The sequence below is a fragment of the Daktulosphaira vitifoliae genome, unplaced genomic scaffold, assembly GCF_025091365.1.
Source record: "Daktulosphaira vitifoliae isolate Bord-2020 unplaced genomic scaffold, ASM2509136v1 Scaffold_5, whole genome shotgun sequence".
NCBI classification, from domain to species: Eukaryota; Metazoa; Arthropoda; class Insecta; order Hemiptera; family Phylloxeridae; genus Daktulosphaira; species Daktulosphaira vitifoliae.
This window is the reverse complement of record NW_026099576.1, coordinates 16,655,477-16,663,511: the sequence shown is the minus strand read 5'-3', so window position 1 is coordinate 16,663,511 and position 8,035 is coordinate 16,655,477.

Below are 8,035 nucleotides of genomic sequence, written 5' to 3'. Positions count from 1 at the left end.
ACGAACTAGCAGATCATGTTGCTTTTGATATAATCCACCAATTTTTTTAAGTTAAACACTATCTAAAGATTTGCATCGAAGCGTTTTTTTTTATAGTGATTTTAATCACTGTCAGATATAATAATACTTGATCTAACTATGCCACGTCACCACTGTGCCGCGATCCCACTGTGCTTGGTTTTTTTTACTAAAATGTGCCGTAACTATTTTACATTGCATTCCATTATTTTTCTCAATTTTTATTCTTTGATATTTTATTTATCAGTAGTTAAACATTATATAATATTAAATAATTGTTATTCCCCTTACAAATATGTACTTATCACTTGTAATCTAACATTTAATACATTTTTCTTTGTTATTAATAAAGTAACAAAGATGTTTAGTCCATTTAATTTATTTTAGTATCATCACTACTATTAGTTAGTAAAAATAATTTATTCATTTATTTTATGCTGTAACTTGTGTATCATCACTACTATTAGTTAGTAAAAATATTTTATTCATTTATTTTAAAATTATACCTAGTCTAAATTTTAATGAGGAAATCTTTATCGCTTCTCAAACGCACATAATAAATTGTCTTTTATCGTGTACACAGGTTTTTTCTAATATTTAAAATAGAAGTGAAAAATTATTCACTGAAGTATAGACAAATAATAATAGTGTAGTGTTAATAATAATAGCTAGTTTAATGACGAATTCTATCATCAGTGGCACGTACTCCTATATATTTTAACTGAACTAATTAAATGTTATAATAATAGGCACTAATAAAAAGAGTCAAAAAAGATTTTACGTCCGAAATTTGGAATCGCTCTTCTTTCCTCTCAAAAAAAAACAAAAATTAAGGGCTCAAACCAGTTATATAACTGGAGTTGTTTTAGTTCAAAGCCTCCTTCCTTACCTTTATGTACCTATTTTATCAAAAGTCTGATACGTTTCGAGGACCTTTATTGTAATAATTATTCGTTAATAGACACTAATCAATTATAACGCTATTTTAATATATTAATTAGTGATAAGGGTTATATTTTTCCATCAGATAATATATTGCTATGGTATTCATCTAATTCGAAATTTCATAATTTTATAATCGATTTCGCGAATAATCGATATTTGGAGCAAATTTCATTCGGAGCAATCAATTAATAGTCTTATTTGAAGTATTCATCGTCGTAGTAAAATCCAAATTTTTTTAACCGGGTATTCGTAGTAATTACTGTCAGAGTAAATGTATTCGGAGGATTTTTTTACAGTGTCGGAGCATTATCAGTTCGTGGCAATCTCCGTAACCCGTATTACTCTATTGAGTAATTAATTTTTAGAATTAATTACGTGTACGCTCGTCTTTAACGGTTGTTATAATCTAATAATAGTTATTATTAGTATTTTCATTTCTATTTTCTACTACGACCTTTAAAATAATAAAATGTGTTTTTTTTATTATATTTAATTTGGCAATTTTTTATACCTATAAATAGCGGTATAATATTTAAGGTCATACCTTCACCTAGTATACAAAAGCCGACACTAGTGGTAATAAAAGTAAATATCAAGTATTATTGATAGGTAAACGTCCAAAAGTTATTATTAATCAGTTATTTTCAATTAGACCTGTTAACTATCTATTTAAGCTATTTAAGTATGTATTTTGCCAATTGAAAAATAAAGATGATCCCTATAAATTTTATATTTCCTATTCCCTTGTTTATATCCTGATTTAAAGTTTTATGATTTATAAGTGTAATATATGAATATATATTTAAAATAGAGATGAGTCCTTCGCGAACGAACGGGTTGCATTGAACGGATTAAAATAGTGAACGAAATGATTCAGATCGCCGAATCGTAGTGATCCGGTCCCCCAAATACCTAATTTTTTTACGTATAAATCACACTGAAACGATTCGATCGCTTACCAAATATTAATGATAACATATTCATATGTCATTTGTTTATACGTCTCATCCCTGATCCGAATCGCGAATCGAGAACCGTAAAAGAACCAAAACTATACTGAATGTTCGATTCAATTGATTTAAAATATCTTTTAGATCGCGAACGGGTCTTTGAACAGGATCTTCTAGTTGACCTGATTTGAATGAATCGGATTACTTAGATAAACCATAATTCACATCTCTAATTTATAATATAAATAAAGGGAAATGATGTTATTTAAAAAAAAATGATGTCGAATGAAAGAGGGATATAAATATTATTTTTCATAAAAAAATTGTATTGATCCATATACTTTTCAATAAGTTATAGCATTATTGAGTTGAAAATGTAATAAATAAAAGCAAGAATTTTCACACAAAAATAGCATTTTCATTGTAAAGACAAAATAAAATCAGAAATTTTTTTTTCCCATAATAAAGTATATTATATAAACTTTATTTTAGGTATATTTAAAAGTGTCTGTATTTCCGGAACATTTTACAAAAGTTAATTTTTTGTGAAAATGTTGTCATTTTGAATTCTCCCCGTGGGCAGGTAAGGATTTTTGGAGATTTCTCCCATTTATGGGGAACGAGGGAAATTTTCTCAATTTTCGAGGGTGAAGTCTTCGACTAGATACGATTTCAGATTTTATGACGTATCGTTGAAAGAAATCATTTCGGTGAGAGCTGAGAAAAAGTAGTAACAGACACAAAAAAAACACATCATAGTAAAATTAATAAATTCTCAGCTTCGCTTCAAAGCTATAAAATTGAAATTTTTTTCAATATTTTATTTACTTTGTGAGTAATCGAGTTGTTTACGATAAATCAATCACCTGTATATAATTCAAGTCGAATTAAATATAAATATATGTATTTTTTTTTAATTCGTATTTAGAATATTGATTTTCAGAAACACATTTATAACTTTAGATAACCTTGAAGTTGAACAATTTGTCTTGTCTCCTTGTCTTTTATGTACAAAGTCAACCACATTTAAAAAACTAGTTATTTTTGTTTTAAAATTCTCGATTTTATATTTTTAAAGTTTCAATTTTTACTTCAAAATAACTTCAAAAATAAAGAGCGTACACTCAAAAAAAGATAATCCACCCCATTTTTGAAGATCTTCAACCCCTTCGAGGCACGTGAAGGGGTTGACTTATTGTACTCAAATTTTACCAGTTTCATTTTTTCAGTAAACCTAACGAAATTTTGAGTCCATGACTCTTAATTTCTTAAAAAAAAATTTTTCTTCTATAACTAAGGACCACCCTAGTACACATACACAAGTACGTGGTGTAGACCCACTCGAGTTATATTTTCCTCCAATTTATTAAAAAATATAGTTTAAAAACTAAAAAAACACGATTTTTAATTATATCGAACTAAAAAGTTAAAAATAATTTTTAAAATAAGCATAAAACAATAATGAACAAAAATACTAGTATTATTGTGAAAAAAGCCCGACGCTTTTTTACTCAATATACGAATAATATGGCATAAAGTGCTTTATTCCAAAAGCTACATGATCTGCCATTTCCTTATTTATATTCTGATTAAGATAAAGTTTGTCGAATGAAAAAGGAGTATAAATATTATTTGTCATAAAAAATTGTGTATATCCATACACTTTTTAAAAAGTTATAGCATTATAAAGTTAAAAATGTAAAAAATAAAATCGAGAATTTTCACACAAAAATAACAATTGGTAGTCATTTTCATCATAAAGATAAAGTAAAGTCCGTAATTTTTTTTTTCGTAATAAAGTATATTACATTAGATTTAATTTAATATATATATAAAACTGTCATTTTTAAAAAAGTTAAGGCAGTTTAAAGTAAAAAAAATTAAAAAACTTTCGAAAATTAGCGATTTTTAAATTTGTAATTTTTTTGGAGGTTTCGCCCATTTACGGGGAACGAGGGAAATTTTTGCAATTTTTGAGGGTAATGTCTTTGACTAGATACGATTTGTGATCTTTTGACATATTGTTTATCAAAATCGGTTCAGCGAGAACTGAGAACAAGTGGTAAAACCAAAAAAAAAAAACTCATTATAGTAAAATTAATGCGAAGAGCTTCTCAGCTTCGCATTGAACCTAAAAAATATAAGTGTTCATTAAAACCTAAAAAAAAAGAGTCGGTATTATATTTTAAATTTCCTTAGTTCATATTACTATCAAATAAAATGTTAAATAAAATTTTGTATTAAAATATTGCTGATAAAACTGATTGTGGAAAAGAAAACATTTTTTTAAATTTTAATATCATTAAAATAGTTAAAATAATCTATATGCTTAAGTCACCGAGTCGATTTATTCCCTTTGATGATTTATTAGCATTTGTTTACTAAAATTTATTGTGTAATTATAACCTTCAAGTATATATCAGTTTTTAATAAATTACTTTTATACAGTAATAAATTAACAATTATTTGTTACAGTACCAAAAATAGTTTAAAATAGAATTTACCTTATACCTTAGTTGTATCCAATTGATTTATTATTTTAAATTAATTTAATTGAACAAAAATTATAAGTTAAATTTTAAATTGCTATTTTTAAAATATAATAAGCAATCAAATATAATTATATTTAACAATTTGTATTATAAAGATTTAGGAAATCATTAAAATCTAAAAAAAAAGAGTCCATATTGTATTTTATATTCCTTAATTTTTATTATTATAAAATAAAATATTAAATAAGATATTTTAATAAAATATTGTAAATAAAACTGATTATGAGGAAGAAAACATATTGATTTTAATCCTGAACATCTTTTGTTTTTTATTAGTCTCAAGAATAAAGGCGTGTTTGGGGAGGTTAGGTGGCCCAATAGTATAGTATTAACGGTTGAATGAAAATGTAGGATAATTTTATATCTTAATTGCATTAAAAACGAAATATTAAATATAATTTTTTATTATTTAATATAACTAAGAAAATTTGTTAATTTATGAACAAAAGAACATACTTGCAAAAAAAAATTTAAAAAAAAAACACGTTTTCGTAGTTGTTTTAAATTTTTATTTGGAAAGGATTCATAATTCGAAAAAAACTCAAATAACCTTTTTTATAGAAGATATCACGGTAATTAATATTACTTCTGTAAAATTTCTGCGTACAATTAAAATTTAAGACACTGGAAAAGTATAACTGAAAACTATGTCATTTTTTTAAAAAAATTAAGTGTAACTGATTTTTCTTATTTTTACGAAAAGATATTAATTATATTAAAGATAATATTCATATGCCGATAAAAATGATAACTCATACAGGTGTTTTGACCGGGTTGGTACGGTAGACAAAATGAAAAGATAATGCGTTTGATAATTAGTTGCTATTTATTATATTTAAAAATATGTTTACACTTATAATTAACTTCTCGACTTTAATTAGTTGATAATTAATATAAAAGATTCAGTGAACATGTTAACATAAAAGATTCAGTGAGCAAATTAACATAAAAGATTCAGTGAGCAAATTAACAAAAGATTCAGTGGAGAGTCGTCCAGGTTCGACCCTATGAACTATATGACTCTTGAACGAGTAGCTGACTACTACTGGCGCGTCGCCTCAGGCGGCGGCGGCCGTAGGCCCAATACATTGAAAAAGGCTGAGCAAGCATCGAATGTTCTAGAAGGACTAGATGCTTGCCTGGTAAATTTTTATATACAAGACAAAAGAGGCTTCCGTTCCCATGATTAATATATATACTATTAAATTACACAATTACAATTAGGCAGCAAAAAGCCAGTTCACAACATACCCCCGGAGTGAAACTGAGCAGTCCCTGCGACTAAATCTAACTTAAACTAGTTTTGTACAATATCTTAACTTACGGGTGCGCTAGTTACAATACCGCCACATGCGCTTTGATGATAGTATCTTNTGCTAGTTACAATACCGCCGCATGCGCTTTGATGATAGTATCTTAATTCTAAACTTACGTCTACGGGATACAGAAGTTTGATACAGTAATGATTGAGTAAGACTAATTTTTCCAAAACAATTTACCCATTCATCTAAATTCTCTTAAAAATAATTACATGACAAATATTAACCTAACAAATGGTGACCACTATAAGGGTGGCTGTTACTGATGCTAGGATAAGGATAATAGGAGAAGAAAGTTTCTTAAGGTTGTAATACTTAGGTTGCTGNGTTTCTTAAGGTTGTAATACTTAGTTTGCTGTAACCGATTAGTATACACGTCGCCACATGTTAAAAAGGTCTGGGGATATCCAAAAATACTTTTAGTAACCTTGAAAACATGGATAAGGTAATGACAACAAATTAAATTATTTATATGAAGTCAGTTTTCTGAAAGATGAAGGACAAAGACAAAAATGAAAAAAAATATATCTTCTTCCAGAAATCATTGAAAAAACAGGTGTGTCATCCAGTGAATTGTGGATTAAGCTTTAAAACTTAACGAACAGTATAGCGAGAGGCTTATGATTTTGTTCGCGCGGAACTGTTTCCAAATAAATCATATTGATCCAATCATGTATAAGATAGAAATATTAAATCACATAGTAACGAAATAGCAAGTGAAAAAGTGAACGAATTAGTAAATCGTATATTGAATGAAATAGTAAATGAGTTAGTAAACAAAGTATTAAACAGATTAATACAAGAGATAGTAAATGATTTAGGAAATGAAGTAGTAAACGAATTAATGAATGACATAGTCATCTTAGAAAAATGGAAAAGGCTCTACAATGACGANTTTAGAAAAATGGAAAAGGCAGTGTCGATTAAACGTGATGTGTATCGTCACTGTAGTTCCTTGCCGTCACCTTTAGTCGCTTTATACAACAGGCAGGACGCACCGATGGCCTATTCTATACCCCGACCAACAGGGGGTTGGTAAAAAGATGGGAAGAACGATTCTAGATAAATCGAAAAGTTTAGGAGATAGAAATCCCTCCCCGTCACCTTTAGTCGCCTTTTACGACAGGCAGGACGCACCGATGGCCTTCTATACCCCGACCAACAGGGGGTTGGTAAAAAGATGGTTTAATTCACAAATTTTTTCAACAGGTTCTTGTGGACCCTAACACTACGTCGTCCTTTTTGAATCGTTACGTTCTCATTTTCGTGGGCTTCGATCACAACGAATGGGCCCTGCCATTTAGCACTGAATTTTCCCTTTCGGGCATGGTCCTTAAGTAAGACCTGATCGCCCACATGCACATCTACGGGGTGAATGGTTTGATCATACGTAACCTTGGTTTTGTGCTTCTGTTNTGTGAGTGAATGGTTTGATCATACGTAACCTTGGTTTTGTGCTTCTGTTTTAAGAGCTTTTCACGTGCTATACTTTGGCTCAGTTGAAGTTTTTGTTTTAGTTCGGCATGAAAATCATCATAGTTGTACCGTGGTTCCACTGCTCTGCTGAGAGACGTAGGGACGACTAAAGTACACCCATATAGCAATTCGTATGGTTATTTCTTAGTAGATCGAAGAATTGTATGTAAACATAGCGTAGGGTACATACTGGTCCCAATTACGCTGGTCCTTGTCGACATAGTGGCGTAAATATTCGCCCAGGGTACGATGACTTCTTTCTAGAGCACCGTTAGCTTGAGGGTGGTATGGAGAAGTATTACACTTTTGAATTTTAAATAGCTTGCACGTCTCGCTGAGCACGCGACTGAGGAATTCGGTGCCTTGATCACTGACTAGGGAAAGAGGTAGACCATGTATACATACAAATGACACTACGAAATGGTACGCTACTGTGTTTGATTCGTGATTTGACATGGGCACAGCGATTGAGAACTTAGTTAAATCACATTGCATTGTCAGGATGTAGGCATTACCCGTATCCGTGCGGGGTAGCGGCCCAACGACGTCTATGAATACTTTCTCAAAGGCTTCCGTAGCTGTTGTAGAAATTACCATAGGCTGTTTTGAGTTATGAGAGTCGTGCTTGTTAATTTGGCACGAACGACATTTAGAGATGTGGTTTTCCACATCCGCTTTGATGTTTTCCCAAGTAAATTGTAATCGAATACGTTGGATAGTTTGTGAAACACCTCGGTGTCCTCCCAATGGACTATCGTGATGTTCGGCGATGATC